Source organism: Schistocerca serialis, chromosome 3 (genome assembly GCF_023864345.2).
Source record: "Schistocerca serialis cubense isolate TAMUIC-IGC-003099 chromosome 3, iqSchSeri2.2, whole genome shotgun sequence".
In the NCBI taxonomy this organism is placed as follows: domain Eukaryota; kingdom Metazoa; phylum Arthropoda; class Insecta; order Orthoptera; family Acrididae; genus Schistocerca; species Schistocerca serialis.
Genome location: NC_064640.1, coordinates 350,766,835 through 350,793,283, shown reverse-complemented (window position 1 = coordinate 350,793,283; position 26,449 = coordinate 350,766,835).

Here is a 26,449-nt window from a genome sequence, read left to right as displayed (position 1 = left end):
ACCAGACAGCGTGGTCATCGGTCTCATCGAATTAGGGGAGGATGGGGAAGGAAGTCGGCCGTGCCCTTTCAGAGGAACCATCCCGGCATTTGCCTGGAGCGATTTAGGGAAATCACGGAAAACCTAAATCAGGATGGCCGGACGCGGGATTGAACCGTCGTCCTTCCGAATGCGAGTCCAGTGTCTAACCCATGTGAAAGGCTGCGCCCATTTCTGTCTGCTTTTAACGATTGAATCTCTTTCCGCAAATTGTGTATAATGGTTGGGAGATCGTCCCGGGTTAGATCCTGACATACTGATTTACGTATGCCAGCAAAATGACTCTATTACAGAAGAAGTTTTACGGATCCATTAGTGCCTTTCGTACTGTAGCCAAATTCCAGTAGACTGACCTGAATTCCAGCGTTGGATGACCCCTTGTTGTCACATGACGATCAACGCTGCTGCTGCTACTATTGATTCGCCATGGAGATTTCCCAGGAACTCCCCTAAATTCTCTAAAGTTCACATATCGCTGTACCTCCTCAAGACTGCAACATTTCCATTATTGATCCCACTTCTGACACCACATCTGCCGGCCAGTGTGGCCGAGCGGTCTAGGCGCTTCAGTCTGGAACCGCGGTGCTGCTACGGTCGCAGGTTCGAATCCTGCCTCGGGCATGGATGTGTGTGATGTCCTTAGGTTAGTTAGGTTTAAGTAGTTCTAAGTTCTAGGGGACTGATGACCTCACATGTTAAGTCCCATAGTGCTCAGAGACATTTGAACATTTGAACACCACATCTATAAGGCGTTTATGAGGTTTGTATCCTAGGCTGAGGGTCTCCATTTGTATTTGCCAGGATCATTGAGGACATTGGGTCCATGAGGTACAGAAATACGCGAACTACGAGTTATTAGCCGTCACCACTTTATTTCTATGAAAACATTTATAACAACATGCTCGCTACGCCGACTCGTCATAACTGTGTCTGACGTACTACCGCGAACGAATTCGGATTTGCCAATACTCCATTATGAATCGAAAAAGGTATAATTCTGCGTCGGAACCACGCGCGTTGGAAACCCTTCTGCCTGTGCAGGCGCTAGTGACGCGCTGCGACTACTGTGTGTACGAGGCGCTCTGCGGCCCGGGGGATGCTGACACCTCAGTTAGTCAGCATTGCACGATAACGCCAACTCGCACTCGTACCCGCTCGTGGCGGCTGCGTCCAAGCCTGTGATCCTCTGATACATGATCCAGGGAACTTGTCAAACCTACGTATTTACATGAAATGAAAAAAACGATTAATGCTACTTTTGTTTCATTGTTTGGAGTGTGTAACTCTATTACTCCATTATACACTGAACTAAGCCAGTACCGTAGATGAACTGCGGTGTCCTGTCCGCCTCACCAACTAACATAATATACACTGCAAATATGAAATGTAGTTTCACCTACTCACTTTATCTACAGTTCAAGAGATGAGCTCTAGTCTCCTGTCATACTCATAGGCTAACCTAACGTACCGTCCAAGAGATGAACAATACTCGTAAGGCATGAACTGCGTTATCCTGACGACACGCTCACTTAGAGTACAGTACAAGAGAGGCACTGTCTGCATCACCGATTAAACTGATGTACAGTCTACCAGAGGAACTTTCGTGTCCTATATGAGTAAGTCACCTAACGTACGATGCCAGAGATAAACTGTAGGCTCCGTTCCAACTCATGAACTCACGTGATGTGCAGTCCAGGCAGTGGACTACAGTCTCCTTCCCGATCTAACTAATATAATGAATAACCCCATTTCTTGTGAATTTGGTTCTTATCTCGCAGCTATACTGGATTTAAACGATAAATGTTTACAGCGCACCGCAGTGGTGTTGGGGGTGTCGAAACAAACAGTTTCATATAGGACACTTGAGGTTTATCGCCCATGAAACATCTTCAAATTGAGTATATGAATAATTGATTGATTCGCCTAGCTGAGCGAAGGATCCACTATCTTCACTGTGGATGCGCAAATACGCCCGACCTCCTGTGGGGATCTCAGAGAAGCGACCGTGGAGGAAATGGGCAGGGCCTGCGGACAGTTGGCGCTCGAGTGGAATGTGGATCGGCCATGAGGCGTGCAGACAGTCCGCACAGGTGCGCTGCCACTGTGTTTTGGATGGCACAGTGGTTACGGCACATGCCTCCTAAGCGAGAGATTACAGGTTCGAATTCCGGTCCTGTACACAATTTCACTCGTCGCAACTTATTTCACCTAATGTCCCGGTGCAGCTGACAGCAATGATCCCCTTTCCTTTCTTCCCCTCCTCCTCCAATTTACATAGAACTTCCAATAGACCAACAAAAACCACCTAAGTAACAGCGTGTGCGCGCCGCACGAGATTTTCAATATCCTCTCACTCTCTTACGTCTCCCACTTAGTAGGCTATTTGACTAAAGTTATTAATTTAAACTTTCCCGCCGCGCGAGATTAGCCGAGCGGTCTAAGGCTCTGGAGTCACTGACTGTGGGGCTGATCGAGCCAAAAAAATTTTCAAATGTGTGTGAAATCTTATGGGACTTAACTACTAAGGTCATCAGTCCCTAAGCTTATACACTACTTAACCTAAATTATCCTAAGGACAAACACACACACCGATGCCCGAGGGAGGACTCGAACCTCCGCCGGGACCAGCCGCACAGTCCATGGCTGCAGCGCCCGTAGACCGCTCGGCTAATACCGCGCGGCGAGGTTCGAGTCCTCCCTCGGGCATAGGTGTGAGTATGTGTTTGTCCTTAGGATAATTTAGGTTAAGTAGTGTGTAAGCTTAGGGATTGATGACCTTAGTAGTTAAGTCCCATAAGGTTTGACACACAATTGAACATTTTTTTTTAACTTTCCCGAGAGAGTAATGAAAGGAAAGATACATTTGTAAACATTACGCAAAAACTAATTCTGTATACAATTTAATCTCAGTTTAATCCTTCCAAGCACAGTAGTTTCGAAGTAACAAGGCCCGACAAACAAAACTATTTAACTGTTAAATTTATGGTGTTAAAATTCACAGTATTTTGTGACAAAATTTACACAAACGACAATTTTACATTTTGTAAGTGGAAAAACAAGGGGTTATTAATATTTAAAGACGATTTGTACCAGAATGTCACAGGGCCGGCATGCGCAGTTGCTTATGTAGGTTTTGCAGCCCGGTTTGAAGCTGCCTCCAGAGTTGATAGATCACAAATGTCCTACCTCAATTCGTTCGTCTCGACTGCACCTATACCACTGTGGTATGTTGCAAACTGTTATCGTTTACACCCTTTAGTTACCGTTTAGTTTGCCGTCGTTCACTTTGAACGGCTTTCCTCTTGGACTGGCAATGTGTTTAATCCTTCAGATAATCGCTTAATTTTAGTATATTACGCTTTACCGTGAAATCTGCAGGTGGAAAGAGGAAGCTCTACAAGGGTGTTGTCGATTTCTGCCGTCCAAGTTGACATCGGTATACATGAGCTATTCTACACAGATGCGGACACCTTCATCGTTTCCTTTCTAGTTTTCGCTTCGTGTGCCACCTGAAACTGGGTAATAACGAACTGCCGACAGCCTGAGTCATGTTTCTATGAGAGCTGCGAATTTGTTCGGAAGCGTGTACCTTACAGGGCTCCAGTAGCTCCTAATTTTGCATTTCATGGACGTTGCAATCATGGTTTCTTTGATGTTGATGATCATTGTTTTAGGACACTTAACAGACTTGTTTACTTTTGTGACAAGCTGTATGTTATCCCTGGGAAGTTGGATCGAAGAGTTAGGCATAGAGAGGAGGCGTCCTGTCAAAACTACCGCGCCACCGGTGTGTACTGAATCCGATACGATAATTGCCCTACACGATATCTGGGGCATACTGGCCGTGGCTTCGACGATATGCTTTGAGAACATTTAAATTTGATGACCCCTGGGTCCTCACTGAGTACTCATTTACATGAGCAAAGCCTTTCAGCAACCGAGTTCTCCAATAACTTTGCACTACGAGGGCAAGGAGCAGCTGCTCAGTGTGTTACAAGAGGAGGACACGATGAGCACCATGAGATTTTTTTCCCAGCACACATTTAATGGCTAATCTGAGTTTCGACATTTCAGTATTTTGAAACTTCCTGGCAGATTAAAACTGTGTGCACCGACCGAGTCTCGGTCGGTGCACACAGTTTTATTCTGCCAGGAAGTTTCATATCAGCGCACACTCCGCTGCAGAGTGAAAATCTCATTTTGTAGTATTTTATTTAATTTTGATTGTCTTGCAAGGACTTGATTCCAGTAGCCCAGTGCTCCACTTACCTTTTTGGTCGTCTCCACGTGTTGTATGTATATTGGAATCTTGTTCATGATGTCGTCCTAGCTACAGTGATAAAGAGCAGAGGGTGGGCGTGATGTATATACTTGTTTGGGATTCCTTCTGTGTTCTTGCGTCTGGTACCGTTTATCTTTAAGAGTGCGATATGTCATGTTTTATGCTGATGTTGCTAATGTTTAGTTCTTGGCTGTAACGGGGCGCGAAGGGTCGGGGCGACGGAGTGTTGGGGGGGGGGGGGGGTGGAGGGGGAGGGGCGACAAACTTTCCTGGTTGCGTAGAAGTACACGGGACGAGGTTAACCTATTGCTCGTCCTACTTTACGGTGGCGCCCTCACGCCCGCCGCGACGCATGCGCTATACTCTAAGTACCAATGATCTGCTGAGAGCTCAATGTGAGTGGTGGGTTGTTACTATTACCAGGGCTGTCACTATGATGTGCTGGATAATTTGTAAATATTCAGGCTCTTGGTTCGTTACGGGCTATTGTCCAGGATCTCTGTATTCCATATATTTCATTACTGATTCTATGATTTTCTTCACTTTTATGGAGCATGATGTACGCAATAATCGGCCCCTTTTATAACTGGCTATCTGTGTTTGGTGCGGAACGTAGTTTTATCAGTGATTGGTCGTTCTTCCTTCCTCCACCAATGTCTTTAACTGCTTAAAGTATTGTATGTTTAGTGATTGTCATTATTAGGGTTTTGTAATTCTGGCGTTATGACATGGGTCAGCTGGACCTTGTGGATTTTTATTTAGATTTTTTTCTGTTTAAATGCACACCTGAAGATGAGGCTATAGGCCACGAACCCAGTTACGTCCCATTAAAGTTTATTATACAGCTGTAGGCGTTGTTCTGTTTTCATTTGTTTACCCCAGCTGCGGGTGACCGGAGCACAAAATAACTGTATTACACCGTATTAAGCCTGTCACATGTTGTAATATCTTTACTGCTGCTTAGTTCTGAATTCTAGCAAGTCACGTAAGGTATTTCAGAAACGACGACACCAGGTCACTTCAAACAGCGCATCGAGTAAGATTGTCGCTCCGTGACACCAAAAACATTGAATCTCGCGCTCAAGTTGTTTAGAAGGCGCATTGAGCTGGACGTGGGCTCTCGTACTCACACCTCACTTAAATGAGTATTCTACCTCCAGAACATCAATTTGGACAATACCCATAGTTTATATCATGTTGTATCCACCCCTAGAAATTTGAACGTTAGTAACTCACTAAATACAACTAGTAGAAGTATGATTTAGATTGACCAGTACTCAGTTTACTTGCCGAGTCATAGTCGGATAAAATCTCGAGCTTTGGGTGATTGCCTCCACCATCGTTCCCTAGTGAAAATGGCGAGGCGACCACTTCTACGACACGTCCTTCCTGCATCAGACTTTGTCGGGCGTCATATCCGCCCATATTCTTACCTTCATGTATCCTCACCGTCCTACTCTTCCCCACAAGTCGTCCTCTTTCTCCAAGGATCCTGTCGCTCATACTACACATTCCTGTGGTCTCATGACTGGAATACACTCACATGCCACCACCAACTACACAGATAGATCAGGAATTTATTAAATGCTAAAAAAGGGCGGGACTCTTACCAGACATGCAACACACTCAACGCCACACTCCTCATGAAATCTTCCAAGTACTGGAAAGCATTCTGTCGACTCACTAGCAGTAATTCCATCTATCATTATCCGCTCCTCCTTAACAACCGTTCCTTACCTGACAACCTGAGCAAAGCTGAACGCTTTGCATCCTACCCCTCTGACATCTTCTCAATTCCTGATAGCTGCCAATTTGATTATTCCCTGTTCCCTACAATCCATCAACTCACAAACACCACTGTCAAACTCCTGCCTCTCGGCTTCCACTACTTATACAACATATCACAAACAGATTTAGATACACAAATATCAGCGCACGACATGTAAGAAGAACTTAACAAAAAGACCGTAGCATTACGTTGGTCACGACCTCATCACCTGTTGACACCAAAAAGAATGCCCCCTCTCCATTCTAGTCTCCCCTGAAATCCTTCATAAAGCCTCCTCTCAACTGGTTACTATCGTCAACGGTAGAAAACTTCCAGAGTCCCACTTTCCTCAAGCTACACAAAACCCCTACTGATACGTTTTGTCACTGCCCCATCAGCCAAAACTCAATGGTTAGCAAGATCTGGAAGCCATCCTTTCCCGAATCACCTACCTACATCTGAACCAACAACACCTTTTACCTGTCAACCAGTGTGGTCTCCGTCCCAACTTCTTTGCTGACAGATTCCCATACCGTAGTCATCTCCTATTCCACCATCTCAGCACCTGTAAATCCATTAATTTTCTCTCCTGTGGCCTAAAGAAAGTATATGACCATGTATGGTTTTCTGGTCTCGTATTCAAATTACACATATGCACATCCAGTTAACAATGTCCACCTTATTACATCCTTCCAATTTATTCGCCCATCATTTATGACTATAAACAATAATAGTGTCCATACCTTATATCCCACTGCATTTGTGCCCAAAGGCTCCATCCTCTATTCTCTCATTTATCTCCTATCCACTGCCAATATGCACAAACTACTTCCTCCAGTCCACCTCCTTCAGGATTCTGATTATACTGCTTTCGTTTACCTACTAGTGCTACCAACGGCTTCTTAAGATCAACTTCTCCAAAACCCAGGAAATAATCATACCTGCACCTTTCGTCTCCACGACTTTTACTTTACCATTCATGACCGTCATTTCCAATTAACTAACACAGAAAATTACCTTGCACTAACCCTGGAGTGGAACCAACTTGGAAACCTTATACCTAACCATACAATACAATGCCCGCTGACTATCATAACTAAAACAACTGACTGACCGAACTTCCGAATTACGTATGTCCACAATCCCTCGGACCTACAAAACCTTGATCCAACCTATCCTCTCCAATGCTAATGCTGCATGGATATCTGCCCCACCAAAGTTCTATAATTCACTCCAAATCATTGAACGTTATTCACTCTGCCTTAGTTTCCACAGCTGACTTCCTTCCCACACGTGGATCCTCTGCCATCTCATCAGATTCCCGTCCCTCCTCGTCCACATCGAACAGCTATGCATATTCTGCACTACCCCCAAACAAGATTTCAACGACCTTATTCTATCCCCTCTGATCACCTATCCCAGTATGCTGCTGTGCTTTTATAAACACATCGCCCCTCCACCTACACACACGCCATATCCTATCCCAGCGCAACTTCTACAGACTCCATCTCCTACACGATAGGATCTTCTCCGATTTTTATCCGTCCTACCAGCTATCCAAATTCACATCATGGCTCCTGTCTCCTTTTCCATCACTCCAAATCTCTTTCCCCCTGATATCACTGCTCTACCAACACATCAAAGTCCTTAGATTATTTTTTCCTACTTCACTTCAACACCTACCTTCATCACTACAGTTTCCTAACTAACTGTCAGTTCGGGCCAGCTTTGGCATTGATCCTCCTATTTTTCTGCGCACATCCCTTAACCCTTTAGAAAATATTCTCTCCTCAAGAAATCCTTTCCTCCCGGTACAGGTCCTTCAGACGTTAAGGCCAAGTGTAGTGCTTTTTCTTACGAGAATGTCACCTTTTGTCTTTAATTAAAAAAAGAAGACAACGGTCTTCATGTTTTTATGCAAACGCCAACAAAATTCATCTTCTTTACCATTTTAAACTCATCTGTAAAATTTCACCTTTAATAACATCTGTGTTTCATCTTTGTTACTTTTTTAAAAGTAAAGGTCTTGGCTGAAGAGCGGAATGTTGTTTCGCTGACAGCCCACCTCCCGCATATATGTGGCGAGGTGGATGAAATAAAAAAGAAAAAAAGCCAACCCTGATTTTCCGAAATTCCTGTACTTAAGGCGACGCTGACGCTCAACACAGCGATTGGCAACAGTCGGCGTAGACTGTACCACGTAACTGTAATTGCTGCCACACTTGCGAGGAATATTTTGAATCCCTGGTACTCTCAGGCCAAAATTATCATTAACAGATCGCAACATTTCGTTAATTTTCCTAGGTGGCTGGAAGATGGGTCGATATTTTTGCCTGTTTAACACTCTACCGATCTTACTTGTTGTTGCACCGCAAAATGGAAGCTGCGCTATGTCTTGGTCCCGATTTGAATTGCATCACTTTCCTTTTTCCTCGACAGCGTTGAGATAATATGAGGCTCAGAATACTCATTCTTCCTGGACACTGTCGTCAGATTGCTATTCTCGGAGGCTAGGAGCCCCTTGTCTAAATTTGGTCTCGCTCTGTGTAATAGGGCGTTCAGCATAGCCCTTTTCTGAGCTGGGTGATGAAAAAGCTATACCGTTGAGGTGCAGGCCCGTATGCCTCTGGTTTCGATAAACAGAATGGCAGAATCGGTCACCTGCTTTCCTTTCGACCAAAACTTCTAAGAAACACAACTTCACGTCTGTCTCCATCTCTCCGTAAATCTTATGTTAGATTGGATACTGTTCATACGGTCGATGAACTGCTGCAGCACATCGCTACCATACGGCCAAATTAAAAAGTATCATCAACATATCTGAAGAAGCAGGAAGGACAGTAGGAGGCACTGTTAAACACTAGTATTTCGAAATCCTCCATGAAAAACTAGCTATGGCTGGTGGCTGTGGCGTATTCATGGCTGTTCAATCAGTTATTTAATAACAGTTTCCATAGTACAAAAATAATTGTTCGTCAAGGTTCACGGAAATAATTTTAAAATTTCACGGGAGAAATTAGCAACCAATAGTTTTAATTTGACTTCCACTGATACCTTTGTAAAAAGGAAGGATACGTCGAGGCTAACCATGATTTCACTTGGGCCTATTCTAATCTGTTTTATGATATCAACAAACATTTGTGAGCTCCAAATGTGGTATCTACAGTGGCAGAATATAGGTGTCAATAATTTAATTAAGTACGTTTACAACCTGGTTGTAGGAGAGCCGATAGCATTACCGTCTGATGTGAGTCATGGAATTGCAAGGAACGCTTGTTAGCGAGCTCAAACATAATCTATGGAAGTAAAGTGCACCACCTCAGTACGCGCTGTTTCCTTGATCTCATTCATCATTACGTAATCCAGCCAGTCAAAAGCCGTCCTCTGGACATAAAAGTGGGAGCCTCTCGAGTTTCATGACAGTCATACTTACCTTCTGACAATGATGATGATGGCAATCATCCAAATATTGGCATTTTATTCCAGTTCGTCGCGGCAAGTGAACGGAGAACTTTTCCACTAAGGACTCCGTCGCGAATGTCTTCGTAGCCAGATTTGGACACAGCTGGTTTTAATACATCAAATTTATGACAAATGCAAGTTATGTACAGGGCGATTATAATTGAAGTTAAACCTTCAAACCTCTGTAAAAATAACGCCACTGGTCAGAATGACGTCAAATTGCAACGGAATACTATCGGAGAAGGGGGAAAACCAATGGCAGAAGAAAAATAAATAGTTAAAAAATGTAGCAATAGATGGCGCCGTGAGCATGATAATTTAAGAGTGGTCGACTATAAATGACAAATGAATCATACAACAATGCTTAAGGTGTACGTTTGACGTTAAACAAACTGTACTACTGACTGCGCATGCGTGTACGGGTGTGATACTGTTAGTTACGTACGCCCATCCGCCACGGCAAGGCCATATCACACTGGATGGGACAAATCGGTTTTTAACTGTCCTGAGGCATGAAAAGCATCACTCACATCGGTTTTTAATTGTCCTGTGGGCTTTCAAATAGAATGACGTGGTGTGGTGGCCCTCAACTACGTACTCTCTGACTCAGAGTTGAAATATTAAAAGTTTTGGCTGGTTTCGTTGTGTAGAGGCTGGGATACGTAGTTGCCGCATTACACGCCAAATACTGCTGACTCTACAGTATACAATATGAATATACACACGAATCGAATGATCGAAGGTTCCTATCACCCGGCAATTGCGAATTTTGAATGACATTCATAAACGAAAGATTGCAATTAAATAAAATCTGCAGGTGCTATTTTAAACGACTAAATGATGAGTACAATAGTAGACGTACCTATAAGAATGCCGTTTATTACTACAAAACACTTATTGATGTCGATGGTCCAGCAGTTAAATAAAATATAAGTTGAATAACAAGGAAAAATAGATTCCTATTTCACGTAATTAGCAATGAACAACGACATAGCTCGCGAGGTATTCACTTCCAAACGCCTACTACGTCTTCACTGCAGAAGCCACGGATATCTCACATGTACACAAGTCGGCACTACAAAATATTTCTGTCTCACGTGACCACACGCAAACTGCTCCAATCACCAAGTCTTTCCCGCGAATGTGCGTCCGTCGCGCCGTACTGCCCAGGACTGTCTCCTGAAACGATGCTACTCCACCACCTCCATACAGTCTCTCCACGTGTACTTTTTGGAACGATCGCTGCGATTGGCTAGAGTGCTCCCGCCCTGTCTCCAGGCCAACGCACACTCACAAACATAATGAAACACATTCGAAATAGAGGATTTACATTTAAATAACTTGAAATTAAATAAAATATTCCTATCGCTGGACCATAAACACGCTCTAACACACATTATTAAACACATAAAAAATTAAATAAACATATATCAAAGGAATAGAACGTAGGCCAGTAACCTAATGTCTCTGTGCTTTCTAAAACAAAGTAAATATTTGACCAATTTATTCATAAATAGTATATATCGGATATAAAGAAAGACATAGATGAATAAATATATTTATAAGCATGCTGCTACCGTTTTCTTCGTGTAACTGTGGAGTACTTATGGCCTGATGCGACCGATAGTAATCGGCCACTTTGACCTCCAATAACTCATGTACTATTCAAGTTACATGCCTGTAATTTATACTAAATTAGGTTTACACTAATAGTCACCTAAAGACATGTCGATCGGCAAAATCGGATGACCCGTTTAGATTTTGGAAATTCGTTGCTGGGTGATACTTGTGTAACTTATCGTCGGATACTAAATTTTAAACTAATAAAGATACTGAAAATCTGACTACACCATCAGAATCGTCGTGCAAATAATAGTAATGTACAGGTTCATTTTTGAGGTATCATGGTTCCTCTGGTTACTATTAATTTCTATATGAATTGTGAAATGTCTGCCATTAAGGTTTGACGAAGTCCACCATCTTTGGCACTCCCGGCATGTCTCCTTCATCGACACAGCGTCACCATCGAATTCCCAGCCACGTAGTCCCTGGACCACGTGGTCTGGCCATTGTGCGGCATCACGTGGTTGCTAACGAGCAGCGGCTTGCAGAGCGGCCTGAGTGGTGGCCGCCAGCTCTGAACTTAGAGGCCGCCACCACTCGCCAATTACCTTACAGTCCTGAGACCAAAAACCGCACAAAAAGCATCAATCACATCGGTTTTTAATCGTCCTGAGGCCAAATACCCCATAAAAAGCATCAGTCAAAATCAAATCGGATTATTAATTTCCTTGTGACTGGCGCAAAACACGTTCAATATGCAGTCCATTGTTTCCTGCAATAAGTTGAAATCGAGACACAGCACGTTAAGCAACTGATCGAAATGTTTCTGGGGTAATGTTCAGAATGTGTTGCCCAATGTGTGCCTTCAGTGCAGCTAAGTTTGCAATCGGAACGCTGAACACAACATCTTTCAGATAGACCCACAGCCAGAAGTCACACGGATTAAGATTAGGTCATCGGGACTAGCAGGCTGTAGGGAAAAAGCGACTGATAAGTCTTCTAGAATTTCCGAAATGGCGCTTCAGCAGCTACTTAACTGGATTTGCAATATGCAGGGGTGCGCCATCTTTCATAAAATTGATCCCATCCACACATCCACGCTGTCGGAGAGCTGGAATGACGTGATTGCGCAAAAGACACTCGTAGCGCTTACCAGTGACGGTACAGGTAACAGGACCGGAAGAACCTGTCTTTTCGAAAAAATACAGCCCTATTATACATGATGCCGTAAACTAGCACCACACAACGACCTTTTCAGGATGAAGAGGTACTGACTGATTTGCGTGTGGATTTTCCGTCGCACATATTTGACAATTCTGTGTATTGATATATCCTGTCAGATAGAAGTGGGCTTCATTCATCCACAAAATCTTCCACGGCCAATCATTGTCCACTGCCATCTGAGCAAGAAATTGTGAAGTAAAGGTCTCTCTTGCTGGCAGGTCAAGTAACTCGTGCACACGAGTAATTTTGAACGGATAGCAAACAAGAATGTTTCGTAGTATTTTAAGCACCGTTCTCAGGTCTATGTCCAATGTTGGGGCAATTCTCCGTGCACTACACGTTTGCACACCACAACTCGTCTCCTCCGGCATTTCTGTGGCCACTGCTTCCACTGATGTCGAATCAATTCGTTTCCTTCCTGTACCTGGTAGCACACCAAAAGAACCCGTCTTTTCGAATTTCCGAATCATTTTCTCCAGACCCACGGCAGTCATCGGACCAACACCAGAGCGACGTGTATACAGGCATCATTCTTGTAATGCAGCTTTACAAACAGAGGGCGATTCTGCATTGAGACAGTCATGGCGAACGTTGTAGACGCGAAAGGAGGAAAAGCCGTGTAGCCGGCGTGTTTATATTAACTTCAATGGGTTGTGCGCGTGACAGGTATTTTCATTTACGTTTTATGACACATGCAGCGTCATCTGTTGATCAATTTTCACACTATTTATTTTTCTTCTGGCATACGTTTTCCCCTTTCTCCGATAATGTTCCGTTGCAATTTGACGTCATTCTGACCAGTGGTGTTATTTCTACAACGTTTGGAAAATTTGACTTTAGTTATGATCACCCTGCATATTCAATAAATTACGACACTTTGCTGTAGCTCTCTGAAAAATTACTAATTTAACTACGTTCATAACTTCGTAGAAAAAGTAGCCTTTATTAAGTCTACCTGCCTGAATAAATATTTCTTTTACTTATTATTTTTTTTAAGAAACAGAGAAAAACACCTTGTCTGAAACAAGACGGATGTGTGAATATGGTGAAATAGTATCTGTAGCGTGGATCAGTGGCTAACGGCCAAAGTATGGATCCTGAGGCCTGGAGTTCGAGCCCCAATCACTCTTCTAACTTCTTAACTCTTTTCCCTCTGGCAATGTTTGTAATGTGAGAAATGCCGAGTTGCACCGTAATGCAGGTTCTATGTCAAACTACACAAGGCGAATGAAAACTACGTGATAATGTCAGAGCTGGTTACGTGACATCGAAAAGAGCAAACTTTGCCATGTAACCATAGATCGGAAATGCACTGTTGCGGAGATACGACCATCAAACGACAACCACTGAAGAGCTCACTGAAGTGTGTGTACATAAACTAACTGACCCTAGCCAATGCGTGTTATACTAACGAACGTACTTACTAATTAAACTAGGCGGAGATAATGGCTTCAGCTACACATTCAAAACTGGGCAAACCATGGCTTGTAAAGTTTGTTGTGGATTTCCTGTAACGTTTACTGCGGACAGCTTGAATATTAAATCAACGACGAAAAACTGGCGTAATGTCATTAATTTGTTGAACAGCTGCCACGTCGAACAAAACCGCAGTGCTAGACACATCCGTCCAACTTCGCTTACCTGACGAACTTAGGTGCGCTCGCCGTCAATTGGTAGTTAGTCCAAGAAATATGGAGAAGTGAATCCAAAATTATTACTTAGAAACAAGAAATATGAGTGTATATTAAATTAAATTTCAAATAATGTTTCTTTTCCATGAAACTCAATCAAAAATGGTGAACATGACCCAAAATATCATCAAAGTTGCAAAAAACTGTTTTCCCTAAATAAGTAAAAAAAACTGTAGTACCGATCCAAAAATGTTACATAAGAAAGTTGTAGGGCTTAAAATGATATATCAATGGCCTTTAACAAGCATCGATTGCTTTCGTATATTTCGAGATGTATCGAGAAAACCGTTAAAAATCGCGTTCACTATAATTCGTTTACATTCACGTTCCCATACGTCCTATTCACGGTAATTATAGCACGCGGTAAGGCAGAAAGGTACTTGTTTGAAAAGATTAAAAAATTTATTTTACGAAATATATGGAATTTGTTTTTTTAAAAGGGGCTCTCGATATTTGGCTAGATCTTCTCGGCGGATGGCCCTACAGTAACAGTTTTTAAGCTTATTTTCTTCGCAAAGAATTGTGGTACCATGCTGTTGCGTAATTTTTGCGATTTTATTAACTGTAAGGAAGAAGAAATGATTTCGAAAATCTTGCACTTTTATTGGGCATGTTTTCTTAATTATCTTAATTTTTATTTTATGAAAATACTTTTTAAAGAAAGAAATTTCTGACATTTTTTCACGAATTAAAAAGAAATCTACCACCCTCTGGAGCCTAGAACTCCAAAAAAGAAAATCTTGTGGACGTAATTAAGATTGCACAGCGATGCCCTTGATGGAGCTTAATATTGGATCCTTGTATTTTCAAGAAAAAATACTAGGATATGTTTAATTGATTTTTAGTACTAGTAATTGAGTAATAAAGTGAAGCATGCAACTATGGAGTGTTTCAGGTGATGTGGGCGGCGGCGTGGGGGGAACCAGTGGGCACTCTCTCTAATAACTGTTACCAAGCCGTCATTTCTTGCATAGTCTGGAAAACAGACGCATACAAGATCGTACCTCAACGGCACAGCTTTCATAATCCGGCTTAGAAGAGAGCTTTGCTGAATACCCTACTACAGGGACGCGTAGGCCCCGAGAGAAGCCATCTGACGACGGCGTCCAGAATGAATGCGTATTCTGACAGTGATATTAGGTGAACGCTGTCGAGGAAACTAAGACACGATGCTGTTCAATCAAATTAGTACCAAGACATAGCGCGACTTTCATTCTGCTGTGCAACAACTAGTGATATAAGTAGAGTCCTAAACAGGCAAGGACTCAGACCCATCTTCGAGCCACCTAGGAAAATTAACGGACTGTCGAGTCCTGTAGATGATAATTTCAGCCTGAGAGTACCAGAGATTTATAATATTTCTAGCAGCTGTGTGATAATAAGGTCATAGCAAGCTAATTAATAATTTTTGAGGCTCAGTGGCTGGTTTCAAGTATTTCATTTCAACGCTACTCGGGTGACGCTACCCCCCATATACAGTCGGGGAAATGGCACTTACAGTTTAACGTGGAATTCGATCAGCTTGTCGCTCCTGCTGACTTCTCACACGGTTGAGAGGATAAAACTCGATTAAAGGCATACTGAAAATTTCCGTGATCCGAATCGGGATTCTATCCCGCGGCCTCTCGGTTTTCATGCGCGCTGTTCACCACTATGCCACCATTTGTTTCTGCTAAGCCCGACAGGTCAGTGGAGTGGGCCTTGGATGGGGGCGGGGAGGCGACGTCTAGAGCACCGTTTTATGCATAAGTCTAGGAGAGAAATGCAGTGTTGTAGAAATGGTTAAAATGGCTCTGACCACTATGGGACTTAACATCTGTGGTCATCAGTCCCCTAGAACTTAGAACTACTTAAACCTAACTAACCTAAGGACGTCACACACATCCATGCCCGAGGCAGGATTCGAGCCTCCAACCGTAGCGGTCAAGCGGTTCCACACTGAAGCGCCTAGAACCGCACGGCCACACCGGCCGGCCAATCTACGGCCACAAGTGACATAGTACAACCATTCTGTGACGGCCTAATCTTAAATTTGTTGAAATTATTACCTGAAAACAATAAAATATGAGAACTTAGTAAACTATATTTCAGTCTTTCTTTTTCATAAAACTCGATCAACAGTGGTAAACGTAGCCAAAAATATCCACAGAGATGCAGAAAATGGTTTTTCTTAAATAAGTGAAAAACTGTAGTTCCGAGAGAGAAATGTAAAGCAGAATGTTGTAGGCTTTAAATATAAGCTATCGAATTCTTTTTATAAGTATTGATTAGTTTCTGAAGTTTCGAAATATATCGTAAATACCGTTAAAAATAAGATTCACTATAAGGGGTTAACATTCACGTTCCCATACTTACAATTTACTATAAGTATAGTCCGCGGTAAGTCAAAAAGCGCTTGTTTGAAAAATTAAAGAATATTAATTGTTTTTCGTCGTATATGGTTGCTTTGGAAATAAAAGCTCTCTTGATAACTGGCTAGACATTCTCAGCGGATGGCCTTTCTTCGCAAAGAGTTGTGTTACCATTTTGTTAAAAAGTTTTTACGGTTTTATTAATTGTAAGGATGAAAAAAATGATTTGGAAAAACTTGCATTTTTGTTTGGCGTGTTTTTTAACTATCTCAATTTTTATTTTATGAAAATAACTTTTAAAGGAAAAACTACTGCTATTTTTTCAGTCCTAGAAAAAGATACCTGTAATACACTGTCTCTGTTTCAATAGGGTTCCAAATAAAACGTCTTTCTTAAATTAAGATTTTATTCTGCATTTTTTTAGCAGCGCTAACTCTCTAACGCAATCTTCAGTGCCAATTTGTACCTCTTGTTCCATTGCCAAAAAGTCAGATTTGTTACTCTCCACGTGGACATTGTAGATCTTACATAATTTTTAAGCAGTTTCCATTTAGAGAAGCTTGTATCACAACAGGCGTTACTTACGGCAGCTGCAAGGAATATTTTCAGTGTTATAACTATATTAGGTAGCCTTCCCTCAAATTTGGACTCAAAATAAACTTTAATAAATCCGGTAGGCCGGAATAAATAAGCTAATTATTATTTTCTGCTGTAGCCATGACAGCTCGTAGGCGCACCCATTCAAACTCTTCCGTCACAATATTGAGAACCTTGCTCGAGGTTGCATTCCTTATCATCAATGCTCAGTACAACTTCAGGCTTTAAAGAAGGCACACTATTCGGCCAAATTCTGTAGCTGCTGGAACCTGTCTCAAATTTCAGTAGTTTCTCTTCCTAACGAAGAAAATATTTTTCGTTTTAAACTGTCTTTATGTGACAAACCGCAACCTTTACTTCCGTCGCCAGAAATACGCTTCCCCCTAGTTCATCTCGGAGGTTCAATATAAATGCCAAGTTCTACATCAAGCTTTCAGCATAACTTAAAACCTTGTCTACGAATTCCATTCGCTTCTCTTTCAACACCACTTGTAAGGCGCTTATTTTCTGAACAGGGAACACAGAAACGAAAATGGTTGCATCCCAACAAGTTTCTGCGTCCTTTCGTGTGTTCAAGGTTTCGTCTATTACTGTTAGCTTCTCTTTCTCGTTTTTATTTTTTTAATCATTAGTTTTCTACTGGTTTTATGCTGCCCGCCACGAATGTCTCTACTGTGCCAAACTGTTCAGGGCAGCACTTGCATCCTGCGTCCTCAATTTTTTGCTGGATTTACTCCAATCTCTGTCTTCCCCCTACAGTTTTTGCCCTTCTCTAGCGTTTTCAAAGTTTCCTTCTTATTACTTACTGGGTCGCCTCTAAAAATGGTTCAAATGGCTCTGAGCACTGTGGGACTCAACATCTTAGGTCATAAGTCCCCTAGAACTTAGAACTACTTAAACCTAACTAACCTAAGGACATCACACACACCAATGCCCGAGGCAGGATTCGAACCTGCGACCGTAGCAGTCCCGCGGTTCCGGACTGCAGCGCCAGAACCGCACGGCCACCGCGGCCGGCGGGTCGCCTCTGTGTGCTCTGAATCCTCTTAAGAAACTTAGACGGAAGGCAATCAGTCTATTACTACAGGACTTATTAACTGAAACATTTAATCTAAGATAAATGTCCTCGAGATTAGAGATTTAGAGGAGCTAATATGAAACCCTTCCGGGGGCTAGAACACAATTAGACATCCAGCGTGATATGGGTAACAACAGGTATATTTCTTTTCCAACTCCGATTTTCGAGTGTGCGCAGTTAGGTAATGACTTAAATTCAAAGACTTCAGGAGTGAATGTGATCAAGGTGTTGCTGATCATGATTTTGACGAACCTAAACTTCTGCGTCAGAATAAAACATCATCTCGTCTCGATAAAGGTAATAAACAATAGATCGAATTCGAAACGCTTCAAGAATTTTTCATGAAATCGTATTCTGAAGTTTTCAACTAGTTTACTGTGTCACTCACGAGTGGATTGGACAATCATAATGATCGAAAAAAATTGTTGGAGAAACTGTTGGAGAAATTACTCCTGAAATCCTACAGGCTTCGATAAAATTTTAAAAATTTACAAAAATGATTTTGATAGGCAGAAACTGATAAGCGATGGAGATATATTTTTCCAACTTTTAAAGATACAAAATGAGCAAGAAAAGAACCTATGGGAAGTTGTAGAGTTCTTAAAAAAAACGTAAACTAACAAGAAAACTAATGCCTAGGATCTGCGCACTTTGATCACTTGCTTATTATAATTCCTGCTCATCGTGTTCTGATGAACGAAGTTTTTCGTTTCTAAGTTCATTCGAATCTTATTTCAGATCAACAATGTTGCAATGTCCATTCAATCATATTTTTATTTTACGTGTTTACTGTCATATTACTGATAAACTAAATTTAGATGTTTTGTTAACTATAGTTATTTCTTGGCACGCAAAGCGCAGCACAGTTTTTACATTACACAGGTTCCTACTGAACAGCATTTGAAAAAGTAAATAATAGTTTATGGATCCTTCTGAATGGTATTTACTATATATGACCCTTTCTTGGACAACTACCCACTCTCACAAAACATGTTGTGCTTTAAAGTGACTGCAAGAAGGATTTTTCTTCATAAGCTTTGGAGATGTTATTTTTCCACGAATGTCATCCCATTTGTAAAGCAAAATAGCCTTCGGTGTTAGCTCTTTCCAGACCTTGTTTTCGGGCTTCATGCATTCGATTAGAGCAGACTCGTCTTCTACTTAGTAACTACATGAAAGCCCCTGAATAAACTACGTTTGACACACAACAGTCAACTTTTAGAAATGACTGTATTAATGGGTAGCTTGAGCTTATAGTAATATCGCGTCTGACGGTTAGAAATGTGATTCAGGTCACTGGATACTAAATCATACGACAGAAACAATGGGTTAAAGTAGCCCACTTTTGCCTGTCATTTTGACAAGTTCTGAAAAAACGTGTTTATATGGTTTGGTTAAAAATATTAAAATGAGTACGGATAAAGTTTTAAAATGTTTGAAATCTGAAATAAGAATCACTTAGCAACAATGGTATCCTTTGATGGTACCTGTATAAACGAAAGTTTTTGTTTCATTTTATTTATTTAGCCTGATCTGATTAGGACCATCACGCCTTCTCTTTCATCGTACTAGGGTTTCACACCTACAGTACCGTTTCCATCATAGTTTCCTAAAAAATTACAATTTTAATATGACAAACAATATCAAAATGATTGGAGCGTCTGAAGTGCTAGCGTGAGTATATAATATTGATTATGATCTAATTAAGTTAATACTGGCAGTACTTGTGCGACTATAGCTGCTGCCACTAATAGTGTTAAGAGTAATAATAATAATAGTAATAATAATAATAATGACAAAAATAACAATAATGATAGTGGCAGGTATAAAAATAATTTATGGGTGTACAAAGTAGATGTTTTCTAATAGAGCGAGTTCGAGGGAAAAAGAGATTTAATACTGCACCAGCTAAGAATACTGGGGGAAGAGAAAGATTTGGTAGGAAAGACGGATGGACTAGGGAAACGAGAGCGTACAGGGACAATGGTAATCCTTATTGTTACTTCAGCAGATACGGCGTTAACTCACTTCTGAAGCTGGAGATGTTATTCGGTTTTCTAATACAATGCGTGAGGTTATTCCAGAGTCAGGTTCCTGCTACTAAGAAGGGACTTCGAGGAAGTGACTAAACGGTGAAATGGGACAGAAAGGATTTTTCTACGATGGGAACGGGTGTTTTCGGCATGTTGTTCATATAAGAGCGTTAAGTGCGAGGAGAGATTCATACCTTGTTCGTTGATAAGGCAGGAGAGAAGACAGAAGGTATGGAAATCTCTGCGCTTGTGTGCCCGCAGCAGTGCATATGATAGTGCAATATGCTCAAAGAGTCGAACGTCTATAAAGAACAAAGGCATTCATAACCACTTACAGGCACCGTGAGCTTTCCTGGGGAAGGCGTTGGAGGATAAAATCACTGTAATCAATAATTGGAAGCATAAGTGTTGAGGTGTAAACGAAACAATAATTTTTGACTGTGATAAATGACCCAGAATGAAGCTTTTGGGAGCTAGTATATGAACTAACTAATCTATATATACTAAAGACACTGCTGCTATCTATAGGAAAATCAGGGATCTAACACTACGATCAGTAACTGTTGCCTTTGACAAGAGACCGAAACTTATTTTCTCTCTGAGCCGACGGTAACACTGCAGGCTCAAGTAACCCTAGATCACTATACAATTGCTTAGGTTAAATCTTAAAATCTCAATTTTGAACCATTTTCATTTGTTCAGTTGCCTTTACAGTCTGCGTAAATACATATGTAGCCCCGATGACAATGCATTAACTGATGTAATGAGCATGCAGATGGGATTATCCAGTTTGGCCGCTACCGGCAGCAGACCTGGTAACAACTAAACACGAACAACATCAACGCACCGTGATGGCCGTTCAATGTAGCAGAGAACTGCAACTCTAATGATTTTCATACTCGCTGATGGTGATTACGTCTACGAAGTTACATTGAAATCTCACCATATCATTTGGTTGCTTCACATTTTTGGCAGGCATCGTATATTTCTCTTGTAATGAAACTTGACTTTGGCCTTGAGTGCCACCATATTACAAGAACACTGCAAGCGAGGTACAAGAAGCGAGTCAAGAAGCTTTTGTTGAAGTACCTCTGTGTAAGTCGCTTCATTGACTTTCAGAGTCGATTCCTACTGTTAAATTATTTAACAACATCGCGTATGCGTTGGTGCTCCAATAACTTAAACCTAGAGAGATAGATCATCATCAGGGTGCTATATCTGGCAGCCACGGTGACATTTCAACAATCTAATGCACTTCTGAATTACGTTTCATATTAAATTGTTCTTCATATAAACTATAAAGAGTGCGATTTTCACAGAATGGATTTGTAGTCAGGATCTCGTATTTATGGACAACTAGCAGACTGCGTGTGTGTTATTTCCTAAGGGCCCTAACTGCTATACGAACAGACTGTAATAATACAGAGTGTATTTTTTGTGCAAAAAATACATCTTTCTAAATGGAACAACGCCTATTGATATTAACAAACTAAAAGTAGAGTAAAACAGAATATCAGTGGTGTCTGTTACAGGATTCTAGTGCGAGTCGTTTACGAGATATCGTAGTTTGAAACGTTTCCACAGCAAAACTTGTTTGTGCAATTCAACCTGTGTGTTTGCTAGGTACGATGTCGTTATATGTGCTTGCAGTGTGCTTGTGTGTTCCCTGCGTGTATTACAACTTGCTAGTCATTTAGTGTGTGACAGTCTAAGCAGTAGGTCATAAGTGGACAACGGGATTTACCAACGCAAAAAAGGGCGACAAGCTTATGGTGTATGGAGAGTGTAGGAAGATTGCAATTCGTTCTTGTACGGTGTATGCAGCAAGGTATTCCAATAGATATTAACCATCTCGGCAAATATTTACCAACATCTGCTACCATTTACGTGAAGGTGGTAGTATAACACCTAGACAACGTAACGAGAGAAAGCAAGTGACAGGAGCGGGGAAATTAATGTTCTCGGTGCTGTTGCAGTTGATCCGCACGTTAGCGCCCACGTGATCGCACGAGGCTGTGCCACCAGTCAGTCAAGTGTCGTACGCATTCTCCATCGACATAGGTTCTATCCCTATCACTTCTCCCTGCATCAAAAGCTGCATGCAAACGATTATGAGAATCATGTTAACTTATGACTATGGGTATTAGGACAGGATACTCCAGCTCTATCATGTATCTTGTTTAGTGATGAAAGCATATTTACCAATCAAGGCCTGGTAAAGCAAAGAAACATGTACTATTGGTCTGCTGACAATCCCAGTTGGCTTAGTCATGTGGAACGTCAGCGTCCACGGTGTGTCAAGTTGTGGTGTGGTATACTGAACCATCAGGTTATGGGCCTATGTTTCATAGACGGAACACTGAACACGCACAAGCATCGCAGCCACCTAACAGATCACGTACCACGGATACTAGAAGACGTTCCTCTGCAGACTAGGAGCAACTTGAAGTACGAACACAATGGCTGTCCAGTCCATAGTGCACGAAGGGCTACAGAATGTCTTCACAAATTGTTTCCAAATCGTTGGGTTGGACGCAGATGACCTGTACCTTGATCAGCCCGTTCTCCAAATTTGACGCCTGTAGAGTTTTCTGTGTGGGGAAAGCTGAAATACACTGTCTACAAGGACATAACAACTACACCCGATGATATGCAACGATGTATTATTGCAGCCTGCTCAGATATCTCCGCTGAAATGTTAACATGTGTGCAGCATTCATTCTGTCCTAGTCTGGAAGCGTGTATTACCGCTGCCATTGGTCATTTGGAACACAACATGTGATGGTCAATTGTCTCGTTAGTGGCCAGAATTCATGTAACTAGTGTATGCACTTACGTTGTCCTTTAGTGTGTGTTACCACAGGTATTGTACAAGAGTTGGAGTGGGAACTTTTCAAAATACGATATCTTGTAAATGACTCGTACTAGAATCCTACAGCAAACACCACTGACATACTACTGTATCCTTCTTTTAGTTTCTTAATGTCAATAATCAATATTTCATTAAAAAGTGTATGTTTGTACAGAAAATACACTTTCTAAGTATTATTACAGTCTGTTTATCGGCTATCAGTACGAGTCCCTGACTACCAATCCATTCTGTGAAAACTGAACATCAGTAGCACTTTGCATTTCCGTAATGTTTCAGGTGTAATTTTCAATCGATTCATCCTGCATGCTTATTAAGGGTTTAGCTGATACTGTAAGGCAATCATTATGTATTTGCACTGTCGCCATTCCTCGTACAATCCTCTTGTAAGCTTGGAAGCGTGCTTGTCTTTCGCTTGAGCATCTATATGTGTTCTTGGCCCTGGCGTAGGTTTCTCTGGATGTAGGGGCAGCTTAGCCAACCTTTGCGTAAAGCTAAGGAAAACTGTCCTGGCTCGGAGAGACACCGGCGACCGGTTGTCCGTCGCTTTGTATAAGTTGGCACAGGTATAGCGTGAGTATTATCTATGCTGAACACTGAGGAGGGAGAGAGTAGCTTCATCGTCCTGGGAGGAGAGGTAACAGCTAGGTTTAGTTCTTACTGTTAGTAATATAGTAAATGTTAAAGTTTAGCTTAACTGAGGCTCTGATTCCTATCTTTTTAGATTTCAGGCGTTATAGACTAGCTCGGTATACTTTGCATATGCAGGAATTAGTAGTAATTCGCAAATTATGGAAATTTATGGGAGTGTTTCTTTGTGGTCTATAACTTTGCTCTGGAGGGTTATGGGGTCATGTGTATATATGAGTGAGATTAGTTTTGTAAAGCAATCGTTTAACGTCTTATGAGCATTGCATGTGTATTTAACATTCAGGTGGTCATATTAAAATTCCACACTAAGATATGAGTGATTGTGGCTTGCATAGCCCTTACCATGTGTTTGTTAGTGAGATTGTGTCCACGGAATTTTACACTCCCTAATGAACCAGTTTTCGTTTGTAAATAACTTTTCTTGCCCTTTCTGTTAGACTCGTGTTATTTATTTGCTGTGGTTTTGTAGTTAATCGGCGTTTCTTCGTAGTGGATAGCCACTTGGCGGCTACTGATTTACGGCGGTTCCTATCTTAGGCGCAATTGTTCACAGATCATAGTTTCTTTTTATTGTTTCATAATTGTAATTCCGCGTATTTTTTCTTTACATTTCTGTGTAATTTTTTGTCAGAATACTCAGTCGTTGACTCTTCTTCTCTGTAAACCACTTTAAATTTTGGTTCTTTCTTGAATTTCTGAATAACTGCTTTCTCTGTTATGAATTGTTAGCGTAAACGTGTGCGTTTGTAACCTATGTATGCCACTGTATTTCCAATCCTCAAATGACCGAATCAGCCATGCACTTGTTCCGTGTATTATTCCACTAATTTTTGTAGTATTCCTAAACAACACTCCACGACAGATTAAGGGTTTTAATACATTTCTTGTTCGTGTGTTTTCTTTTTGGGAAATCGTAATTCGAGAATAAATGTGTAGAAAAAGGTATTCTTGATGTTAATAACCCACCCGTAATTTATCCAAATACTATCGACCATCTTCGAGGCCTACTTAGGTCATATATGTGCCTATCAGTTTATTTTGAAATGTATTTCGCAAACTGGTTCCCTTCCGGAATTAATTTAGAATTACTCAGTGTTTAATAAGATACAATTATTCTTCCAAATTGAGGCCTATTTACTAATCAACTCTTATCTTAGATTCCGTTGGATTTAATGTATAGCATAATGATAGGGTTCAGAGAGTTGGCGATACCGTAAAATCTGTTAGAAAACGTAACGATTCCATTCCAGCTGCTCTATTTCCTATGCAATAATCAAGCAGACAACTCTACCTGTCTCCTCCACATTAAGGGAACAGTTAAATAAGTAACAGCTAAGTATCACTGTATCTCCTTCAAAGATAGACCCAAAACAAAAATGTGATAGGCTCTCCTGCTTCTTGCTGGTCGGTTTATTCTGATCAACAGTGCATCAGTAAACAATATTAGCTTTTATTCTTGTATTATAGCAGTTATTAATATTTTTGGCGTTCCCTCTTGTTCACTGTGCCGGCACAGATGATAAGCGTTGAAGTTATGAAGATATGAAGGGCCACTGATAAGTTATCTCCTACATAACCCAATATGTGACTGACAGGCAAAGCTTGACAAGGTTCTGCTATCCTTGTGGGTGAAAGGTTAAACGAATCATCGTTACTAACACTTACCGTTCTTCCCCCGAAGTGACTTCAGTGACGTAATAGCATTTTGAAACTTTGAAGTTAATAACATTTATTATTTTTGTATTTTTATGAAAGACAGTTTCCTTCGAAGTACATAGCCATCCGTTATCATTTACCGAATGAGGTGGCATCGCGGTAACAGTGTGTGATTCCTCATCTAACCTTGATGATGGCCTCTAGTCGGCGACTAAGAGTGTCCCAGAGTTTCGTCTGGTATACCATACACAGCTGATGATTAGATGCCGTAGAGCTAAACAATATCGGGGACCTAATAGTTATATTTCATCCGCTGTTCCAAGTAGTCTCAGGCCTTTTGTTATGGAATTGCGATTTCGGGGAGGGGGATATGCGATACAGTGCCTGATTGTTCGTCAAACGAGTAACTGTCATCGAGAATGTTGAGATAAAGATCGCGGATCATGTTCACGGCAATGTAGACGAGTTCCCAAGTCAAGGTAAGAAAATCACCTCCGAATTTATACCCCCTACACACGACCAATTAAATGCCTCATTGGCCCGTCGGTGCACTCAAGACCTTGTGCCATTTGAAAATAGTGAAAACCACTGCTGATTGGACCAAACTACACGCATCCAGCCTGTTACTGTAGCGTTTCTGTGTTGTCTGGCTCATTGAAGACGTGCAGCCTTATGTTGCTTTGTGCTCCACTTCAAAAGTATCAACGTATGCAGTTGCCTTCGTAGCGTTCGCTTGAAAAGTGCTTTAGATGGACCTTTATTTACTGACAGCAGGAATTCTTATAGGATTTGAAACTTCTTGTTGCTGAGAAAGTGTGACGTTCTTCTCTGGCCCATATCGGTTAGGATTTTCCTAGAACCACTGTTCTTACGGCGTGTTAAATGGCTGTGAGTGGTACACTATTCGCTGTAGACAAGCTGGATGGCCTCCATTTATACACACACACACACACACACACACACACACAAGAACGAGCAACTTCATTAACTGTGTGACCATGGGCAGATCGAAACTGCACAACGTTCTTCTACCTTTCCGCCACGTCTCACATCAATTCCGTTCAGACAACTGGCACATACACACAATTTCTCTAGCATGGCTAACGTCAGTGGTGGAGGGACCACATGACAGTTTGTTTCCAGTTTTGCACCATCTACCGGTATCCAAAGTGACCAGTGAGTACT